Consider the following 24,150-nt stretch of genomic DNA (forward strand, 5'->3'; position numbering starts at 1 on the left):
ACAGAGCTGAGTGATACAAAAGGCATTAAGAGAAAATACAAGTTGCAAAATGCAAGTTTCTTTACCCTAGTTGTCTCAAGAATTCTCCAGGCTGCTTCTTCCTGCTCCATCTTCAGGCTCCGGTCTCCCTAACTCTGCTCTTACATTTATTTATTTATTTATTTATTTATTTATTTATTTATTTATTTCTATACCACCCAATAGCCAAAGCTTACTGGCTGTCTCATTCTCTTTATATACCCTCCCCCCTCAAAACTGAAAGTACCGTTTCAAACCTTAAAAAATGAAACTTAACTAGAAAAATGAAACTGAAACTTACCCAGGAACTTCTTTTTTTTTTAATCCTCTCAGGTATACCCCCTCTCAACAAAACCCCCCCCAGGCCTCAAAACTTCATCTTTCTACATTTCCTTGCCTCTGTAGGCCTCAAACCTTTACAGACGGCTACAGAGAGGCGAGAGAATGGCCAAAAACTGCCCATCCCCCCCATTCTGCTGACAGAAACCTTCCATTGGCAGATGGAAATTAGTTGGATTCTGCATCCTCATTACTTCGAAGTAGGGATGTCAGAGAATTCCGCGATGGATCTCGGTAAGGCCGAATGCCAGTGCATTCGGCCCCCCGAAATCCATCACAGAACGAAGCTCCCACCCCCGCAAGCAAAGAAAGGCATGCGGGACAAAGTCCCCGCCGTCCCCACCCCATGAAAGGTGCGTGAAACGGAGCACTTACCTGCTCCTGTCCGCGCGGCTTTGCAAATGGCGGCCATCCTGCTGCCACCATTTGCTTCCTCCTCTTCAAGCCGTGATAGGCTACACACCATTTGCGTGCCTGCGGAGGCCATGATAGGCTACATAAGTATTTACGTAGCCTTTCACGGCGGGGGGGGGGGGAACTCAGTGTACGCAAATGGCGACGGCTACTGCCATTTGCATACGCTGGGTTTTTTTCCCCCCTGCCGTGATCGGCTACGTAAGTATTTACGTAGCCTATCATGGCTCAATACAGGGACGCAAATGGCTGCAGCTATGACAGCCGCCATTTGCGTCCCTGCAGGGCTGCCCAGAGGCTGGATGTCCAGCTGCGGGCGGCCGGAGCTGGCCGGCAGCTCTGCGGCTTGGCCGCGGAGCGGAGCCGGCCAGGCAAGATTCCAGGGGGAGGGACGGAGTGCCTCCCCCCCATTGAGGATTCTGGCGGGAGGGACGGAGTGCCTCTCCCCCAGCGCAGATGCCCCTCAGCGGAGCAAGGTAAGGGATTCGTACATCCCTACTTCAAAGGCTATCCATGATCACCTTGATCACCTTATGTTTCAGCCTTCATTTGTCATTATATGACTGGAAGTGGTTTCTGCATCTCTAATGACACTATTCATATGACCATAGGTCTCCTGCTCTCTTAAATAAGGCCACTCATTCTTTCTTGCTTCTTCAGGCCTGTGGAGCAAATCCAGACCTTCCACAGTACCAATGTGGCTCTATGGAGTTCCCAGATAGTCAAATCCCATTTCACTGGCTCCAAGCCCCTTTACCACAACACCAATTGTTTGATGGCTTCCCAGCTTTTGCAGTCTTCTTTTCCATACTAAAAGACTGAAATGCCTCTCATGAGGCTTAGTTACAACCAGTAAGAAATTTAAGCTAAAATATGTCAGCATTTTTTTATTTTTTTATTTTAGCATTGCACCCTTTTGCCTTTGGCCCCACCCACCACTGGAATTGTAAAGCTGGAAAACGTGCAGATATTGTAGAGCTGGAAAAAGTGCAGAAAATGGCGACTCAAATGATCAAGGGGCTGGAGCATCTCCCCTATGAGAGAAGGTTACAACAGCTGGGATTGTTTAGCTTGGAAAAAAAGGAGGGTAAAGGGAGAAATGATAGCAGTCTACAAAATTAGGCATGGTGTGGAGATTGTGGAGTTGTTGTTGTTGTTGTTCAGTCATTCAGTCGTGTCCGACTCTTCGTGACCCCATGGACCATAGCACACCAGGCCTTCCTGTCCTGCGCTTTCTCCCGGAGTGTGCTCAAGTCCATATTCATTGCATCAGTGATGCTATCTAGCCATCTCATCCTCTGCCGTCCCCTTCTCCTTTTGCCTTCAATCTTTCCCAGCATCAGGGTCTTTTCCAGGGAGTTTTCTCTTCGCATTAGGAGATTGTGGAGAGGTAGACATTTTTCCCCTCTCTCAAAATACTAGAATCAACTTTTCAGATTAGTCCAGACTTCCTGAAGGTAGATATCCTACTCACTAGGGGTGTATGAAACCTCACTTACCTGGCTCCGCTGGGTTCCGCAGGGGTGGGGAGGTGATCCAGTCCTCCCCCCAGAATCCTTGATGGGGGGAGGTGATCCGGTCCCCCCCCCCCAGAATCCTGCCTGGCCAGCTCCACTCCATGGACAGTCTGCGGAGCTGCCGGCCAGGCCGATCCACAGCAGAGGCCCCATCCACTGCCGGGCTGCTGCAGACGCAAATGGCATCCTGCATAGGGGACATCATCCAGGTCGTCTTCCAGGCTGCTGCGGCCACAAATGGCGGCCATCATGGCAGCCGCCATTTGCGTCCCTGCTGTAGCCATGATAGGCCGTAAATATATATGTAGCCTATCACGGCCTAGCGTAGGGTCGCAAATGGCGTCCTACATAGGGGCTTCCATTTGCATCCCTATGCTAGGCTGTGATAGGCTATGTATATATTTATAGTCTATCATGGCTACAGCAGGGACGCAAATGGCAGCCACCATGACAGCCACCATTTGCGGCCGCAGCAGCCTGGAAGATGACCCAGAACTGCCACTGCATCCACTGCCAGGTAGGTCTGTTCCGGGGGGGGGATTGTGGGGGGTGGGGGGGGCGAGGCTGTTCTGCCACGGATTCCAGGAGGCCAGATTCTAAAGAATCCAACCTCACTGGAGACCGTGGGGGAATTCTCCAACATCCCTACTCCTCACCCCTAGGGATGTATGAAACCACTTACCTGTTTCATAAGTGGCATCCATGGGGGGGTCGCTCCATCTCTCCCCTCGAAATCCTCCCCATCTGGCTCCCCTCTGCGGCGACTCCACGGAGCCACCAGCCGAGTGCCGCCATTTGCGTCCCTTTGCTGAGCCGTGATAGGCTACGTAAATATTTACGTAGCTTATCATGGCAAAAAGTGGGAACACAAACGGCAGCCAGTACGTCATTTGCATTCCTGCCTTTTGCCATGATAGGCTACCTAAGTATTTACGTAGCCTATTACAGCCTCTGCAGGGACTCACATGGCATCCCTGCATTAGCTGTGATAGGCTACATAAATACTTATGCAGCCTATTATGGCCATTCGAAGGAAGGCGAATGGCGGCCGCAGATGCGGCTGCCATTTGTGGAGCACCGGATGCCCGACACCAGGTAGGCTCTGTTCTGGGCCCATTTCACGGGGTGGCGGGGGGGTGCTTTGTTCTGCCATGGATTCCGGGGGGGTGAATTCACTGGAATTCAGCCTCCCTGGAATCCGTGGCAGAATTCTTCAACATCCCTACTCACCCCCCCTTTCCCATATGGCCTTAGGCTTATCCTGTTTCTACCACATGGTGAGCCTAATTCCCCTGAACCTTCACACTGCATTTGTCAGACGTCCTGGATGCCGATTCAGTCATCTGTCTTCTACTCCCCTCTCCATCCTTCACATGGATTGTCTGTCTTTATTTTTCACGCTTCTTGTTCAGTCAATTAAATGTGCATTCCTCCTCCTTTTAATAATGCAGAACCTATTTTTAATCCACTGAGGGCCAAACCAAACATATGGGAAAGCATGCATAGTGGAACTATGCATGCTAGCTTTTCCTATTCTCCTGAAAGCACATATGTGGCTCCAATTCAGACTGGGACCACAACTTTCTAGGAGGGGAACCTTCCACTCACCATTGGGGGGGGGGTTAAATTTCCACCCCCACCCTCCACTCATTGACTCCAATTGAGACCTTTGTCTTCTTTTTTTCCAGGGGGTTGAAAAGTTTCACCACCCCCTAGAGCACCATGGTCCCAATCTGGATTGGAACTGTGTGTGCTTGCAGGAGAGTAGGAAAAGCTAGCACACAGAGCTCCACTATGCATGCTTTCCTGAATGTTATGTCTGGCCCTGAGAAACATCTCTGGAGAGATGGGTTTGTGATGGCACAGGTCCCAGACGGTCAGCATAGTGTTCAGCTGGTTTCTGCTGCATGTTCTCCGGAGACACAAATTTGGGGGCGAATTATGAAAAATTACATTTTTCAAAGTCAACAGTGGAAGTTGGGTCATCATTATCTTCTAAAATTGAAAACAAATTTGAGATAACCAACTCGGGATAGTATCCTATCATGCCCATGCATCAGTGGGAACAACTGCTTATGCAACAGGGCTTTTGGAGTTCTAAAAATAAACCAAAATTAGCAGAAATACTTGTTTCTGGAATGGGGCAGGTCAGTGGGGCTCACAGAAGAAATACCACTTCCCTGTTGTGCAAGTGGTGTGTTCTCCGAGCACAACAGAACCCTCAGAGGTGGAGTGGCCCCATTGGATGTTGCCTGTAATAAGATACAGTGTGAAAGTTCAGTGTTGCAAATGTAATGTTCAAGCTGGCCCATTAAAACAGCTTTGCACAATAGAAGCCATTGCAGCTCCAACATGTCAAACCATTTATCACAGCTTGACACCAGATAGTAATTAATAATTCCTTAACAGAACAAAGAATGAAAGAACATTGCAATCTATGTAGCTTAAGTCAGCATATCAAATATTCTTAAAAGAATTTCTCACTGAAGCTCACCTACAAAACACTGCTAATTGGACACCCTTGATGTTTTAAAAGCATCCTATTCAAAAGGTACTCAATTTTAATACAATTTGGAACATTAGCTATCTTTTCCTCAAGAATGAAACAGCAGTTATAGAACAGTGCAATTGATAATAGATCCTCAACTAGGTGTTGGTCAGGCCCTATATGTATTTATTTGTTGTCACAAGAAAATGCATCTGGCAGTAGCCAGTTAGGTCTTTCCACGTGCAGACAGCCCCGCCAGTTCTGATCTGCTTATGGCCAGCCCCCCCTGGTTCCGGTCTGCGCATGGAAGACCCCCCACCAGCCCTGATCTGCAAGCAACCGCTGCCACTTGTGTGACACGATATTGCACTTCCAGGGCCAAGCCCCCAAATGAGCAGAAATGCCTGTTTCTGGAAAGAGGGAAGTCGCCAGAACCTGCCCCTTCCCCCAAAAGCAAGTGGACTTTTGAAGATGGGGGATACGTGGCTCAACAACACTACAAGCGAGAAGGATCTTGGAATTGTTGTCGATCACAACCTGAATATGAGCCAGCAATGTGATGTGGCTGCAAAAAAAGCAAAGGCTATTTTGGGCTGCATTAATAGAAACATAGCTTCCAAATCCCCAGAAGTACTAGTTCCCCTCTACTCAGCACTGGTTAGGCCTCATCTGGAGTACTGTGTCCAGTTCTGGGCACCACACTTTAAAAAGGATGCAGACAAACTGGAGAAGGTTCAGAGGAGGGCAACAAAGATGATCAGGGGACTGGAAACAAAGCCCTATGAGGAGAGACAGAAAGAACTGGGCATGTTTAGCCTTGAGAAGAGAAGACTGAGGGGAGATAGGATAACGCTCTTCAAGTACTTGAAAGGTTGTCACAGGAAGGAAGGCCAGGATCTCTTCTCAATCATCCCAGAGTGCAGGACATGGAATCATGGGCTCTTGTGACAGGAAGCCAGATTCCAGCTGAACATCAGGAAAAACTTCCTGAGTGTTAGAGCAATACGACAATGGAACCAATTCCCTAGGGAGGTGGTGGGCTCTCCCACACTGGAGGCGTTCAAGATGAGGCTGGACAGCCATCTGTCAGGGATGCTCTGACTTGGATTCCTGCACTGAGCAGGGGGTTGGACTTGATGGTCTTGCAGACCCCTTCCCACCCTACTATTCTATGATTCTATGACTAGAACTGGGAGGGCTGGTAATGTCTGGAAGGACTCGATTGGATACTGCTCATGGATACCACCAACCCTTATCTTCCAGGTGGACAGTCTGTTTTAGGGTTGTGTGAAATCACCTGGATCCGCCTGCGACCCGTTCGCTGGATCCCTGCCCACTGCCGGACCTGGCTCGCACTGGGACGCAAGCCAGCTGGTGGTTCACAGGCAGAGAGGTTCACAAGCACCGGCAGGGAGGGGCCCAGTTGCTCCTGGCACAGGATGGGAAGAAGGAGGTAGCACTTCCCTCTCTCTTCCTGTCCTGCCATCACCACCACCGCCCAGAGCAACTGTGCCCCTCTCTGCTGAGCACTGGCAAAGAGGGGCACGGTTGCTCTCGGCAGCAGGATGGGAAGGTTTCCCATCCTGCTGTCGTCGCTCGGGAAAGGAGAAGGGGCTGCCGCACTTGCCCGACTCAGCATGTGCAGAGTCGGGCAAAAGCAGGAGCTGGTGGACTGGCATCAGGGGGGCTGAACTGGAGGGAACCTGCCGAGCTCAAGCCCCCGGAGGGATGCTCGTGACAAACCTAGTCTATTTCTGGTCTTTTTATTTCCCCTGAAATAAACATTTTCCCATGCATTTCCTCCTAAAATATGTGTTTTTGAGCTGAGAGCTGCGTCACAAAAATAGGAAGCAGTGTGCAATCTATTTTGTTTGTTTATTACATTTATATCCCACCATTTTTCCTCCTTAAGGAGCCCAAGGCAGCATACATAGTCCCCCTCCTCCTCCATTTTCTCCTCACAACAACAACCCTGTGAGGTGGGTTGGGCTGAGAGTCTGTGACTGGCCCAAAGTCACCCAGTGAGCTTCCATGGCTGAGTGGGGACTAGAACCCGGATCTCCCGACTCCCAGTCTAGCACTCTCACACTACACCACACTGGCTCAATCTGAAGGATAACTGCATTTCAGTCTTTGTATTAGTCCAGAAAGTGCAAATTAGATTGGCTTCCATAAAAATGTAGACTGAACAAAAACCTCCCGCGTCCCCCACATATCTCCCCAGTAATCTATGGTGGGGTGGGAATGGGGACTGGGAAAAAGTTATCATCATGATACCGTATTACATGTGGATTTTTCTAGTCATTAATGTGTACATTACAAAGCGTATGCATTACGAAGAGTATACATTATGAAGAGTATACATGCTCCATAATGTATAGGCTGAAATCATATAGATAGATAGATAGATAGATAGATAGATAGATAGATAGATAGATAGATATCATATACCATATATCATAATTTTTGTGAACCACCCAGAGAGCTTCAGCTATTGGGCAGTATAGAAATGAAATAAATGAAATAAATAAATATCTACTTACCTGTGAATAAGCTTCATTGAACTCAAGGGGCTTGTTGTTGTTGTTGTTGTTGTTGTTATTCCTCCTCCTCCCCCTCCTCCTCCAGGATTTTGCTGTAACACATTGAAACTTTGGGTCAAATCCTGAGACCTACAACCACATTTGTAGAGTAAACCTATCTGGGAAAAACAAGGGATGTTTGAGCATTTCATGATTCCATCATGGACACTAATAATAATAACATCAAAGGCTCCCCCCCTCCCCATAACACTCCATGAACATTTTAATTTCCCTGATAAAACTGTGTGGAGAAATAACTACATATTGTTATGTTGCAGAATGAGAATATACAGAGTAGTATTATTACTTGCTCTTGGCCTACTTTAAAATTAAGCAGACTGAGTTACCTACAGTTCTGTTAAGCATTCGAGCAAAACATAATGGGGCAATTCAGAAGTAGAGAAGTAGACTTTATCTAGTGCTCTCCTCAGAATGTCTAAATCAATTCCATCAAAAGGTCCTGCCTGTGACGGGCACTAGCCTGCCAAATCTCAACAATGAAAGGGAAAGACAGCCAGATTTTGAAGGGGGGAAAAAAGTATTCCTTAAAATAGAAAATTGTGCATTAGTAGAATCCGTTATGGCAGCTGATTGTCAAATTATAGCGAGAGACGAATGAATGAGAGAAGGTGAGCTTCATGGGGATATTCATAATGAGACAAGCCTTTGTTTTAACTTTTTGAATAACAGAAGAATATTCTCAGCCTTGAAAATGGCCTACTGGCTCTTGAAGAGCAGTGAGCTGCATAGCATTGATGAGTCGCAGGTTAAGTGTCATCTTCTTTAAAAGGAAGAGTATTGCAGTGGACTATAAAAAACACCTCCCAAACTCTGTCGTGATGAATGCGGTGGATATAACCACGCTGGCACCACCAGAAACACCTGGCATGGTCACTCATTTGCTGAGAGTCCATTTATGCTGGCATTGGACCCTCCTGCCCACCTCTGACCTTATTGATTGCTCAGATTTGTTCAGAGGCAGTGGCGGATGAGCAAGCAGCCTCCATTTTGACATCCCCACAATACCATGGAGGAATGTTATGTCAGAGCAATGTGGGAACATCACAATGGTGAGCAGCACAAAGGCACCCACTGAAGACTGTGGCGTGGTAGCATTTCTGTTGCCACCTACCATGCTGCTGCTAGCAAGCCCATTGGGTGGGGTAATTTGTCAGGGGAGCCATCACACCTGGCACCTGCCTTAGGTAGAATTATTGATGACTAAGGCAGTAATGTATACACTTTATGCTGAACACATCAATTTGCCACAGGACCCTTATACCTTAGTATGGCTCAAGGTATAAATGAATTAAAGAACTAAGGTAAGAGAAACACAGGACAGTATTTGAAATCTGTCCTGTCTTTCGGTCCTTCCACCATACCTCAACATCCAGGTTGCCCTATCAGCCCACCCTCTGATCTGTTGATGCTGCTTCTTAATGCTAGGTTAGTCCATAATAAAACAATTATTATCCGTGATGTGATTGTGGATGAAGGGGCTGACCTGGTGTCTGATACTGAGACCTGGGAGGATGAGCTGGGAGGGGCAGATCTGTAGGGATGTACAAATTGTGTACCTTCAGTGCCGCTTGACTTCTGCAGTTTGTGGCCAGTGCTCTGTTCCACCATTCACAAGCCCTCGGAATTCTCCTCTTTTTTTTCCACTCTGAAAATTACGAAGATTCTGGAGCAACATGGTCATTTTAGAAGGTTTTTTTCTTTCTTTAAAGCAGCGTTGCTTTAAACAAATAGTTTATTGCTCAGGCACACCTAAGACAGCCTTCTTTTGGGAAGCCCCTAGAAAGAGGAAGTGTTTTGGCTGAAAGTAAATGGAGATGGAGGATTTCAATTTAAAAAGAACACCCACAAACAAGGCGGTGAGCACAATTCATTTAATTAAAAAAACTTACGTATTTATTATCGGAATATACTACACTCTGTTTTCATTTACGAAAATCCCACAATTCTTTGCAGATGACGAAAAAAAAGCTGCATGACTACTGGCTCCACAGGACCTTGTGGTGCCATTCCGCAGAGGATTCCGTGGCATGGACTGAAGGGAAATAGGTCTCATTTCAGTCCATGGCGGAATTCTCTGACATCCCTATGGATCTGTCTAGGGATGTACAGACTGTGTAAAATCCCCTCTGTCTGTGTTTTCTGGATTGTCAGGTTCCTTTCGTTCCGTCATCTGCCCACAGATGGATGCGACTATTTTTTTTCGTCATGCGGAAAAATACGGAAATAATTATGTAAATATTTATGTAAGTATTTACATAATTTACCCCAGTGCATAACATTTAGTGTATTGTCCCCTCTTCCATTCTATGTTTCCTCAGCAGCAACTTACATATTTTTCTACGGATTTATATGTCTACATTTTGGGAAAGTAAAAAAAATCATCCAAACGTCCACAGACTCCACAGGACCTGCTGATTCCGCAGGTCAGATTCTTAGAAATCTGAGCTCATTTTAATCCGTCTCGAATTTCTCCAGCATCCCTAGATCTGTCTCAACTTCATCCACCTGGGTACTCAGGATGTACGCAGCACCAATCTAGATTGGAGAGTCAGGGGGAGGCATTGCCATCATCCATAAGGATTCTATCTCCCTTACGAGGAAACCCATCCACCCTAGCACCAGTTTTGAGGGTCTGTACCTTGTGTTGGGCCAAGAGACAGAACAGGTATGCTGTTGGTGTACCGCCCACCCTGCTGCCCAGCAGTCCCTCTGCCTGAGCTGGCTTTGGTGGCTTCGGAGGTGGTTTCAGACTGTGGTTTGGGGGACTTTGGTTTCAGACTGTGGTTTGGGGGCTGGCCGGGATTCGCGGCGGGAGGGACGGGGCGCCTCCCTCCTGGCTAGAATTTTGGGGGGAGGGACGAAGCACCTCCCCCCACCGCGAATCAAGTTTCGGATTCAGGTAAGGGACTTTCGTACATCCCAGGCACTCTCCGAATTTTCCTCCAGCACCACAGTTCAAAGGCATCTCTCTTCCTTCGCTCAGCCTTCCTTATGGTCCAGCTCTCGCAGCCATAGGTTACTACGGGGAATGCCATTGCTTTCACTATGCAGACCTTTGTTGTCAGTGTGATGTCTCTGCTCTTCACTATTTTATCAAGATTTGTCATTGCTGTCCTCCCAAGAAGTAAACATCTTCTGATTTCCTGGCTGCAGTCAGCGTCTGCAGTAATCTTTGTGGTGAATTTGGAATTTATGAAGTTTAGAGTACGACCTCCCACAATTCAGAATTTCACAACCTGTTATCTGTCTGGCCAAACCTGATTTAAATTGATAGTTCATTATTTCCATATCTTTTTGAGATGGAATAACCAGGAAATACCTCTGGATGTGCTCTGGAGGTTGGTGGCATCATTAAAAGGGCCCTCAAACTTCTGTGAGTGAGTAATCTCAATAGCAGGATAAAAGCTCTGTGTGAAGAAGCCCTTGGGCTCAAATGCTTTACAGTCCCCTTTCTCCTCTTTCATATGCAGAGGAAGAAAGCAGAAGCACCTACTTCCAGCTGTAAACTAGCCACAGTTCGCCTGAAATTGGGAATGTGTGGTTTAAGCTTCCCGTCTCACCCTCGTGATACAAAAAAGAAAGAGAGGAGAGGGGTGAGCATGAAATACCAAGGCTAGGAATGAACAAATCTGCCAATTTTGGTTTCTCTCAGTTCCTTAAGTTCGGTTCATACTGAACTTTGAGACTTTTTTCCAATCTGAAGTTCAGTCCACCCCAAACATTGCAATTCTTAAAAAAAAAAAACCTTGCATGAAAATGTGTGTGCTATTTTGTGCACATTTCTCCTAATATGTGCATCTTTTTATGCAATTTTGTCTAATATACCCATTTTTTGCAAGCAATTTTCCTATTATAATACATTCTTTTAAGTTTATGTTCACTAACACACATCTATTTGTGTTAGGGATGTACGAAAGTCACTGACCTTTCCTTATTATGTTGATATGTTGGGGGGGAGGCGTTCCGTCCCTCCGCTGGGAATCCTCGACGGGAGGGAGGCGATCCGTTCCTCCCCCCTGGAATCCTCCACGGCTGGCTGTGCTCCGCGGCAGCTCCGCGGAGTAGCGGGCCAGGCCCAGCCCAGGCCAGAGCCATCTGCAGCCAGATTTCCGGCCGTGGAGGGCTCTGGGAAAGAAAAAAAACACACCCGCGTACGAAAATGGCGGCGGCTATGGCCGCCACCATTTGTGTTCCTTATTTTTGGCTGTCTTAATCTTAATCGTCTTAAATATTTACGTAGGCTAAAATGGCGAATCAAAAAGGGACGCAAATAGCGCCCGCTACACTATTTGCGTTCCCCTTTATTTTCGCCGTCATAGTCTACGTAAATATTTACGTAGACTAAGACGGCCAAAAATAAAGAACGCAAATGGTGGCGGCCGTAGCTGCTGCCATTCGCGTATGCGTTTTTTTTAAAAAAAACGCAGCATGATAGGCTACGTAAACCTTTACGCAGCCTTTCACGTTGTTGTTGTTGTTTTTTAAACCCAGCCATGATAGGCTACGTAAATCTTTACGTAGCCTATCACGTTGATTTTTTTTTTTTTTAACAAGACAAGACTGCAAATGGTGGTGGCGGCAGCCGGTTGGAAGACCAGCCGCAGCCGCCGCAGCCGCCACCGCAGCCGCAGCCGCAGCCACCTGGAACATCCGCCCCAGGTAAGTCTCATCCCAGGGGGGATCCGCGGGGGGGCGGGGAGGCAGGCCGTTCCACCACGGAGTTCGGGGGGCTGAATGCACTGGCATTCAGCCTCACTGAGGTCCATGGCGGAATTCTCTGGCATCCCTAATTTGTGTGCATTTTTTGACTGGAGAATTCTCTTACAAAACCCAGAGAAGTGCCAGTTTTGAAGAATAACTGTGCTTTGGTTCATGTATTAGATAGAAAGTGCAAAATTAGGTAAATTTGCATTAACACATTTGCCAACTGAAAATATAATTATTTATTGGAAAAGTATATAAGTACAAAATAGCTGTAGCATGCATCAAATACTCATCTACATCTAACATACAAAAAACCCACAGTCAACATACAAAAAGATACAGCCAAATAGGGACCATATGATATTAAAGAGGAATTTTATCAAAACGTAACACAGTCAGCAGCATCATTAGATCATGCCAGAAGTTTAACATACAGCATATAATTGGTTTCCAAATTGAGGCAGATGGCTTTCTAGTCCACAGTGGCCCTCTGATATGCAGTTAATTAAATTAAGTTAAGAAGATCTCTCAGTTAGGCTGCTTGAATCACATTGAATTCCATGAGATAGAAACAGTCCAACTGTGCACAGGATTGCAGCCTACAGGAACAGTACAACAGGGGTTCAACTTTTGAATCTTTTTTCAAATTATTAATAAATGCATTAAAAAAAAACAGATTACAAGGCAGACCACTGTGGACACTACAACATTACTATTTTTTGACAATGTGAATGCTAAAACCTATTACACACATTAAAAAACCACAGAGAAACTAGGGATGTCAGAGAATTCCGCCACGGATCTCAGTGAGGCTGAATGCCAGTGCATTTGGCCCCCCGAACTCCATGGCAGAACGGCCTGCCCCCCACCCCCTGCAGTTCCCCCCCGGGATGAGACTTACCTGGGGTGGATCTTCCGGGTGGCGGTGGCTCTGGCGGAGGCTCCGGCGGCTCTGGCAGCGGCAGCCGGTCTGCCGCCACCGCCATTTCCAGGCTTGTGTGTAAAAAAAAGACGTGATAGGCTACGTAAATCTTTACATAGCCTATCATGGTTGGGTGGGTTTAAAAACAACAACAACACCGCGTACGCAAATGGTGGCGGCTACGTCCGCCGCCATTTGTGTTCCTTCTTTTTACTCTCTTAATCTACGTAAATATTTACGTAGACTATGACTGCGAAAAGAAAGGGGAATGCAAATAGCGTAGTGGGCGCTATTTGTGTCCCCTTTTGATTCGTCGTTTTAGCCTATGTAAAGATTTACGTAGGCTAAAATGGTGAATGAAAAAGGGACGTAAATAGCACCTGCTACACTATTTGCGTCCCCCTTTCTTTTCGCCGTCATAGTCTATGTAAATATTTACGTAGATTAAGATGGTAAAAAGAAGGAATGCAAATGGCGGCAGCCGTAGCTGTCGCCATTTGCGTACGCGGTTGGATTTTTTTTTTTTTTTTACCCAGAGCCCTCCGCGGCTGGAAATCCGGCTGCAGACAGCTCTGGCCTGGCCTGGCCGGGCCTGGCCGGCTGCTCCGCGGAGCTGCCACGGAGCACAGCCGGCCATTCGAGGATTCCGGGGGGAGGAACAGAGCGCCTCCCCCTCTGGCCAGGATTCCGGGGGGAGGGACGGAATGCCTCCCCCCCCACCATCAACATAATCCGCGAAAGGTAAGTCACTTTCCTACATCCCTAAGTGAGACCCACCAAATGTCTTACAACAACAAATAAATCTTCAAACTTACAATAAAGGAAATGGATTACTATGGATCACACCTTGCTTATCGTTCCAAAATTTCCTAAATGATATATCCTGTTCTGAAGTTCTTCTTGCTGTATTGCTACCCATATTTTCTCCACTGCACTCACATTCAAATCAGGAAGCCCTTATGGTAGCCTTCCCCAAATGTGTGTCCTCCAGATGTGTTGGACTACAACTCCCAGCATGCCCCAGATAGCATGGCTGGCTGGGGCATGCTGGGAGTTGTAGTCCAACACATCTGGAGGGCACCAAGCTGGGCAGGGCTCCCTTACAGACTTGTAATACAGATTTACACCTCTCAACTAGCCTTTTCTTTTGATTGAAACTAAGTATCCACATCCATTTAGGTCAGAGCTTTACTTTATGCCTGCTGTTGTCCCACTATCATATTGCCACTGTCATCTAGGAATTTCCTCTCCAAAGAATAGGTAACCTTCATAGTTTGTTTGCTTTTTTATTCACACTCCTGGTTGTAGTTAAGAAGTCGTCACTGTGACAGCCCAGTGGAGAAATGGAGTTCATTATCTGAGGTGTGCAAAGGCAGAGAGATAAGACAGACCTGTGACCCACTCAAAAGGGAACAGTCTTCTAGGAAATAGGTTTGAAGATTTCACTGCAACGAATTTGCCAGGGAACAGGGATAGCATGGGCACCTGGTTGGGTCCAGGAGTCCAACAAACTCCCCCGCCCCCAATGCTGGCAAACCATGCTCACCGAGGCCCTGCCCCTGCTCCCCCCCATGCTCTCTGAGCCGTCCATACTCACCTGGGAGCTGTCAGGAAATGCCATTTTAAGAAAAAAAAAAAAAGGTGCTTGCAAAATATGTGCACAGTTGTGTGCAAAAGGGGGGCATGAATGGCATAAATACCTGTATTCTTGCATATATGGGCAATTCACACCACAGCCCCCTTTTGCACACAACTAGATATGCACATATTTTGCAAGTGCCATTTTTTCATAAAATGGCGCTCGCAGTGCTTGCCGACAGCTCCCAGGTGAGTATGGGCAGCTCGGTGAGCATGCGTGCTGGGGCAAACACAGGTCTGTTGGCATGAGAATGGAGACGGGGGGGCACCCATCCATCCCTACCAGAGAAGCGTGTTTAAATTAGCAAAATGGCCAAGCAGAAACAGGAGCCTCAGCTATACATGGAGAATGACCACAAGATAGGGTGCCCTTTATGGCTTCATTCATTGTCCCCTCCATTGGACATCCTTGTAAGTTTTGCTTACTTCTTGGGTCGTTACATGCTGTCCCAGAATGCTGCCATCTCATAAGCACATTATGATATACATCAGTACGCTCTCTGATTCACCAGTCTGACAAATTTGGAAAACAACAAATATGGTGATATTCTTCATGGTGTCTTACACAAGCAAGAAGAAGGAAGGACAATCATGGCAGAGTGCAAGATCCAGAAGAAGAATAACAGCAGTGATGCCTCCTCCTCCTTCAAGACCACAGGCTGTATCAGAGATCTTGTGAACACTTACACACATTTCCTGGAAAGAAAACCCTCAGGGACTGCACATTACTGAAGGGCTCCACTCTAGGGATGTACAAAAGCCTTACCTGGCTCCGATCCGGGGCATCCACGGTGGGGGGGAGGCACTCCGTCCCTCCCCCCGGAATCCTCCCCAGCTGGCTTTGCTCCGTGGCAACTCTGTGGAGCCACCAACCAGGGCCAGCTGCAGCCGGAATTCCGGCCGTTGCCAGGCTGCTGCAGCCACAAATGGTGGCCACTACGCCAGCCACCATTTGTGTGGCTGCCTTTTGCTGTGATAGGCTACGTACATACTTATGTAGCCTATTACGGCAAGAGCAGGTGCACAAATGGCGTAGTAGCTGCCATTTGCACCCCTGCCCTTTGCTGTGATAGGCTACGTAAGTACTTATGTAGCCTATCATGAATAAAGGTGGCCACACAAATGGCGGCCACAACAATGGCCACCATTTGCGGCCGCAGCAGCCTGGCAACGGCCGGGAGACCAGCCGGAGCCACCGCATCAGCCTAGGGATGTATGGAAGTGACTTACCTTTCCGCGGATTATGTTGATGGTGGGGGGGAGGCGTTCCGTTCCTCCCCCCCGGAATCCTGGCCGGCCGGCTGTGCTCCGCAGTGATTCTGCGGAGCCACCGGCTGGCTCCACCAGCAGCTGGACATCCGGCCGCTGGCTAGCAGGGATGCAAATGGCGGCGGCTGTAGCCGCCGCCGTTTGCGTCCCTGCAGTCAGCCGTGATGGCTACTTAAATGTTTATATAGCCTATCATGGCTGATTAAAAAACAAAAACAAAAACACATCTACGCAAATGGCGGCGGCCATGGCCGCCACCATTTGCGTTCTTTATTTTGGCACGTCTTAGTCTATGTAGACATTTACGTAGACTAAGAAGACAAAAAAAGGGGAATGCAAATAGAGTAGGGTCTACGCTATTTGCGTTCCCCTTATTTTCGCTGTCTTAGTCTACGTAAATGTTTATGTAGACTAAGACGTGCCAAAATAAGGAACGCAAATGGCGGTGGCCATGGCTGCCGCCATTTGCGTACGTGCGGTTTTTTTTTTTAAGTCAGCCGTGATAGGCTACGTAAACATTTACGTAGCCTATAATGGTGTTTTTTAAAAAATCTAGCCGTGATAGCCTACGTAAATCTTTACATAGCCTATCACTTTTTTTTGTTTTTTGTTTTCTTTTACTGGAAATAGTGGTGGCGGCAGCCAGTCGGAAGACCGGCCGCCGCAGCCGCTGCCACCGAACCACCGCCGGAGCTGCCGCCTCCAGGAAGATCCACCCAAGATAAGTCCTGTCCCAGGGGGGCGAGGGGGCGGGCCGTTCAACCACCGATTTCGGGGGGCTGAATGCGCTGGCATTCGGCCTCCCTGAGATCTGTGGCAGAACTTTCGTACATCCCTACATCCGCTGCCAGGTACGCACCATCCCGGGGGGATTCTGTGGGGTGGGGGGGGGGAGGCCATTCCGCCAAGGGTTCCAGGGGGCCAGATTCTTAAGAATCCGGCCTCACTGGAGTCCGTGGCAGAATTCTCTGACATCCCTACTCCACTCGCTGACTCACTGACACAAGCAAATTGAGCCTCTCCAGATCCTGCCTTCCCAGTGTGAATTTGATCCGCATGTATCTCATCTAATTGTTCCTATTGCCTTGTGTTGACATTATGGGAGAAATCTGACAGAGCCTCTTTTGATGGTCTCATGAGAGGAGGGCAGAGGTTAAAAATCCTTTGTGTCCAAGAATGAGTGGCTGAGAGATGCATTATAAGGGAAGATCTTTGTTAATGCTCACACAGCGCTGTCCAGCTGTTGACGGGAAAGCCAGAAGCAGGACATGAGTGCAACAGCGTCCTCCCACCCATGTTCCTCAGCAACTGGTGTACATAGGCTTATTGCCTCAGATACTGGAGGTAGGATAGAGCCATCAGGATTTGTAGCCATTGATACCCTTCTCCAGGATTTGTCCAATCCCCTTTTAGCTATTCAAATTGGTGGCCATCATCACTATGTCTTGTGGTAGCAAATTCCATAGTTTATCTATGTGCTGTGTGAAGACGTACTTCCTTTTATCTGTTCTGAATCTTCATGAGATTCTACATTATGAAAGAGGGAGAAAAATTTCTCCCTATCCACTTTCTCCACACCATGTATAATTTTGTAGACCTTTATCATGTCCCCCTTTACTCACTTCTTTTTCTTCCTAAACTCAACAATCCCAGCTGTTCTAACCTTTCCTCATAGGGGAGTTGCTCCAGCCCCTTGATCGTTTTAGTTGCCTTTTTCTGTGCTGTGTATTCTTGTTCTTGTGTTGTGAGCCACTTTGTGAGCCACTTTGAGCACATTTATGTGGGAAAGTGGCATACAAAACAACAACGATACAAATACTGGAAAAACTGGGTACACAACAGGATGAAAGATCAGTATGAACAAAAATAAAACATCCCCATATTTATGTTCTTCATGTTTTATCATTCACTTCATAACCAAGGCTAAACTACTATAATGTGTTTCATGTGGAGCTACCCTTTAAGAACATTTGGAAGCTTCAGCTGGTGTATTACACATGGGTTTTTTTGTGGAAAAATCAAAATGAATTTGAACATCTGGTACCTTTTGTGGCAATTGGCTATGTTCTTCTCTGTATGTATGATAGGGCCAGAAGTCACCTTCATGCAGAGAGGAAACCACAGCTGGAGACTTGGTACTTGCACATCTGATTTCATGTTCTTCTACAATTACATGAAAAGCTATTTCCATTATTCTGCTGGCAATTGTCGAATGACTGTCTTTGCTGCATACAAAATAATGGCTCTTTGTTGTGTTGATCAAAAGTGTAAAGGAAAAGGCAATTACAAACTCTGAGAGATTACAATTAAAAGTCATTAAGGATGGTTTCTAACTGAAATGAGTGACATAATCGTGACTCGTTACTTAATGATGCAATGACAGTTTTGTTCAAATGACTGCAAAGCCCAATTCCGTCTCTTAATCAAAGGATTTTTTTGTGTGTCTCTTAATAGAAGAACTATATGCACTTCGGGGGTTTAGTCAAGGGCAATATTCCAATCAGTCTCTAAAGATCCACACTACTTTCCTTTAGGGATGTCAGAGAAATCCGCCGTGGATCTGGTGAGGCCGAATGCCAGTGCATTCGGCCCCTGGAAAACCGTGGTGGAACAAAGCCCCCCACCCCTCCCACCCCCCCACCCCACGAAATGGGCCCAGAATGGAGCACCTACCTGCTGCCATCTGTGCTGACTTGCGAATGGCGGCCACCCTGCAGCTGCCATTCACTTCTTCATCATAGAAGAAGTTTATCATCATAACGCAGGGACACCATTTGCGTCCCTGCAGAAGCTGTGATAGGCTACATAGGTATTTACGTAGCTTATCACAGCTTAACTAAGGGAATGCAAATGGCGGCGGCTACAGCGGCCAACATTTGCGTTCCCTTTTTTTTTGCCGTTTTAGCCTACGTAAATATTTATGTAGGCTATTATGGCAAAAAAAAGGGGGGAACGCAAATGGCGGCCGCTGTAGCTGCCACCATTTGTGTCTGCTGTTTCTGTTTGTTTGTTTGGTTGGTTTTTTGCCATGATAGGCTACATAAATATTTACGTGCCTATCATGGCAAAATACAGGGACGCAAATGGCGGCTGCTATGGCATGTCCAGCTGCGGAGAGAATTTTTGGGGGAAGGATTTATATATAAAATAGGAGATAATTTCGGGGGAAGGACAGAGCGCCTCCCCCCACCGCGAATGTCACCCTTCTAAAAGGTAAGTGACTTTCGTACATCCCTACGTATTTAAAACAATCTTTAAAACCTGAATGAATTAACAATCATAGTAAGAGTTTCTGTGAACAGTAGTTAACCATAAAGGTTGAAGTCCTGACATAGCATAGTTAGGGTAGCGATGTACGATCCCCCATTACCATGTTAGGGTAGGGATGTACGAAAGACCCCCCTTACCTGGCTCCGCCGGGTTCCGCTGGGGGGGGAGGCACTCTGCACCTCCCCCCCGGAATCCTGGCTGGCCGGCTTCGCTCCGCAGGAATTCTGCGGAGCCGCTGGCCGGCTCCGCCAACAGCCAGACATCTGGCCGCTGGCTAGCAGGGACGCAAATGGCGGCAGCCGTAGCTGCCACCGTTTGCGTCCCTGTAGTCAGCTGTGATAGGCTACATAAAGACTTATGTAGCCTATCACGTCTGGCTTAAAAAAAAAAAACACCATGCATACGCAAATGGCGGCAGCTATGGCCGCCGTCATTTGCGTTCCTTATTTTTGGCTGTCTTAGTCTACGTAAATATTTACGTAGACTAAGACAGCGAAAATAAGGGGGAATGCAAATAGCGTCTGCTACGCTATTTGCATTCCCCTTATTTTCGCCGTCTTAGTCTACGTAAATATTTACATAGATTAAGACGGCCAAAAATAAGGAGCGCAACTGGTGGCGGCTGTAGTGTTTGTTTTTTTTTAAGCCAGACCTGATAGGTTACGTAAGTCTTTACGTAGCCTATCACGAATGGGGGGGGAACAGACTGCAAATGGCGGCGGTGGCGGCGGCAGCCATTCAGAAGACCAGCTGCTGCCGCCGCCACCGTCCGAAACATCCGCCCCAGGTAAGTCTCATCCCGGGGGGGATCCGTGGGGGGCAGGGGGGTGGCAGGCCATTCTGCCATGGAGTTTGGGGGGCCGAATGCCAGTGCAAGATCCGTGGCAGAATTCTCTGACATCCCTAAGTTAGGGATGTCAGAGAAATCCGCCGCAGACTCAAATGAGGCCAGATTTTTTGGAATCCAGCCTCTGGAATCTGCGATGGAATGGCTCCAATTACGTCTGCTCCAGGAGGATTCTGGATGGAACAGCACTCCGCCTCCGGAATGCTGGCGATACGGTAATGGCAGCCGCCATTACCATATTGCTAGGAGGAATACAGCCTCAAATCGCATAGTGGACCCCACTTGCAGCCGTAAAGCACTGAGTTTAACCTAAATGCAGCCATAAACAGCTGCAATTAAGTTAAACTGAGGGCTTTACGACTGCAAGTGGCATCCCATACACCATTTGCAGCTGTGCTTTTTCCCGTGATAGGCTAGCCTATTCTGGGGAAAAAACACTGACACAAATGGCACATTGGACACCACTTTCAGCTGTAATGCCCTCAGTTTAACCTAATTGCAGCCTTTTACAGCTGCATTTAGGTTAAACTCTGTGCTTTACAGCCACAAGTGGCGTCCACTACACCATTTGCTGCCATATTCCTCCCAGAGATACGGTAATGGCGGCCACCATTACTGTATCGTCAGTGCTCCGGAGCCGTAGTTCTGTTCCAGCCTGAATCCTCCTACAGCTGTGGTAAGTGCAGTGGTACAGAGCCAGAGTGCGGCTCTGCGGAATCCATGTGGAGCGGAACTGCTCTGGAGGATTCCGGGGGGAGGAATGGATTGCCTCCCCTGCAGGCAGATTCCCCACCAGAACAGAAGGTGGGGAATCCATACATCCCTAAGCATAGTTCCATGGGGATTATTAGGAGGGATGGTGCATAGGAGCTCCACCACCACCACTTGCAAAGGTAGCAAATCTAGTGCTGCTGTGCTGAAAATTTCTCCCACTCCCCCCCTTCTCATTGATTTTGATAGAAAATTTTGTTTTCAAAAAGAAATTCAATGGTGAATAAATTTTGGAGAAATTTTCATGGCTTGGTTTTGGGTTTCTTGGGCTTACTTTACTTAGGAGATGGCCAAGGAGAGAGCACAAGTGTCTTTTTCTTCATTGTGCAATCATCTCTCTGGCAGCCTGTAGCCTCCTCAGCTTCCTACACTTCAATTAACGTCCTGTTTAAGGCACCATGAGGTCATTCCTCCCATGGGGCTTTTTCAGATGAGGACATGCTGGCAGCCTGGGAGGCCAGCTGTGATAAGCTCAAAAACACCACAAAAATGAATCATAAAACCTAGGGGTGGACGAAAGTCACTTACCTGTCGTCGAAGCTTGTTCGCGGTTTGAGGCATTTTGTTCGAGGCACTTTGCTGCTCCCCCCGCGAAGTTCAGGCCATGGGGGAGGCTTCCCGCCTCGCCCCAGCCAAAATTCAGGCTGGGGGGGAGGCTTCCCGCCTCGCTCGGCCGCGAACTCCAAAGTTTTAAAAAAAAAAACACGCCCCCTTGATAGGCTACGTGACGATTAACGTAGCCTATCACGGCTAGATCTGCAAAGTCAGCCGTGATAGGCTACGTTAATCGTCACGTAGCCTATCACGGGTGACTTAAAAAAAAAAAAAGCGCGTAAATGTTTACGTAGACTACGGCGACCAAATAAGGAACGGGAATGGCGGCTCCCTATGGGGGCCGCCATTATCCATACGCGCTTTCTTTTTTTTTTAAAGTCACCCGTGATAGGCTACGTGACGATTGACGTAGCCTATCACGGCTGACTTTGCAAATCTAGCCGTGATAGGCTACGTTAATCGTCACGTAGCCTATCACGGGGGCGTTTGTTTTTTCTTTTATTGGAATGGCGGCGGCGGCATTCCCGCCCCACACGAACACCCGCCGAACCGCCGGCCGGACCCACCGCCGGGAGGGACATTCGGCACAGGTAAGTCCCGTCCCGGGGGGGGGTGCGGGGGGCGGGGGTGTGTGGAGAATTTCTCCTCGAAACTTGTTCGGGGGGCCAAACACGTTGGCACTCGGCCCCCCAAAGTTTCGGGGAGAAATTCTCCGCCATCCCTAATAAAACCTTGTGAATGAGGCAGAACAGTGGAAGCCTCTTTCATGGGGGGAGAAGCCTGGAAGATCCATGAAAATCAGAGATACCCCCCACCCCAATTCGCCAGTAGGTTTAGGCATGTACAGGGTCTGTAAAACCCATTCTGTCTGCATTTTGTGGATTGTCAGATGCCTTTTGTTCTGTCATCCGCTCATTGACCGAATCAGATCCCCCCCATTGCCCGAATTTGTGCAAATTTGCATTTGTGCAAATTCACACTTGCAAAAATGCAGAGATCCCCCCAATGCACAAATCCTCCCCCAAATGCACACATTCCCCCCAGAATGCGCATGCTCATGCTTTAGCGTATGGGGGAAATTTTTCAGGTGGTGTTTTTAAATTGTATGTAGTTTTCTACAACAAATTTGGATAGAATTACAGAAAGTTTTTTTGTTTTGTTTTTTTAAAAAACAAACAAACAAAACTGGTCTATAAGTCTGAAGAATCTGTGTGATTTGGGAAAAGCTGGTCTGGTGTGGAACCCATGTGGTGGATTCACAGAAATCCAAATTCATTTGATTCCACTGAGGATCTCTCTGACAACCCTAAGTAGGTTTAGGATCCCATTTCTCCTATCACAACCTACCATGATTTCAGGGGGAACAAATCCTCCAGAAAAACTTCAGATCAGGGCTGTTACATTTTCATCCTATCTCCTGTGCTCTAGGAAGCATACACAGAGTTATCCCTGTATGTCTTCATGAGAGCTGTATGAGGGAGTCCAGGCTGGAAGAGGGTGGCTTATCATGCTGGACCTTGGTGCAAAGTACAAGACACACAGACCAGAAGGCTCCCAACTGGCCACCCAGAGAGTGGCAGCTGATGAGGGCACCAGGGCAGCAGAAACAAACTCCATTTTATTCCTGTAGACATAACAGTGCTATGAGTGAGCTTAAAATACAAAACTGCAGATGTTCAGCACATTATTTAATTAGACAAACAATTTTGTTGCTGCTATTCTAATGTTAAAGAATGCAGACACCATTGTAATGCTTGGAATGGTGCTGGGGCTGTGGAGGGAGAAATGTTAGTTGTATGCTTCACATGGCCATCTAAAGCCCCCACCCTGCCCTGAAAGTACTGTTAAGTCCAGGGTCTAAAATTACCTAGCTGCAGCACTGTTTACATCCCTCTTTACTCCAACAAATGACATTGTGAGTTCCCTTTCTGTAGCGTTTTCAGTCTCAGCATGTGAATCTGTGTGAATCTGTCAAGCACTTTTTCTGAATCAACTACCTCTATGAGTGAATGGGAGGAGCAAATAAAGAGTGTGTGAAAGTAAATGCCTGTACCCATTCTAGTGCACTTAAAAGAAGGTAATTTGAGAGAAAAAGGAAAGTAGGGATGTACGAAAGTCACTTACCTTTTCGAACGGTGACATTCACGGTGGGGGGGAGATGCTCCGTCCCTCCCCCCCAAATTCTCTCCGGCTGGCTCCACTCTGTGGACATTCCACACAGCTGCCGGCCAGGGCCACCTGCAGCCAGACATCCGGCCACTGGGCAGCCTGCAGGGATGCAAATGGCAGCTGCTGTAGCTGCCGCCATTTGCATCCCTGTATTTTGCCATGATAGGCTACGCAAATATTTATGTAGCCTATCATGGCAAAAAATCCAAAAAAACAGAGGACGCAAATGGCAGCAGCTACAGCGGCCGCCATTTGCATTCCCTTTTTTTGCCGTTTTGGCCTACATACATATTTACATAGGCTATTACGGCAAAAAAAAAAAAAAAGGAATGCAAATGACGTAGTGGCCACCGTTTGCGTTCCCCCCCTTTTTTGCCATAATATCCTACATAAATATTTACATAGGCTAAAACGTCAAAAAAAAAAAAAAAAAAAAAAGGAACACAAATGGCGGCCGCCGTAGCCACCGCCATTTGCATTCCCTTAGTTAAGCCATGATAGGCTATGTAAGTACCTACGTAGCCTATCACGGCTACATGGAAGAAGCGAATGGCGGCCACAGACGCGGCCGCCATTCGCAAGTCAGCGCAGATGGCAGCAGGTAGGTGCTCTGTTCCGGGCCCATT

This window comes from Heloderma suspectum, chromosome 4 (genome assembly GCF_057233095.1).
Source record: "Heloderma suspectum isolate Gila_16-S chromosome 4, 16-S_ref, whole genome shotgun sequence".
NCBI lineage: Eukaryota > Metazoa > Chordata > Lepidosauria > Squamata > Helodermatidae > Heloderma > Heloderma suspectum.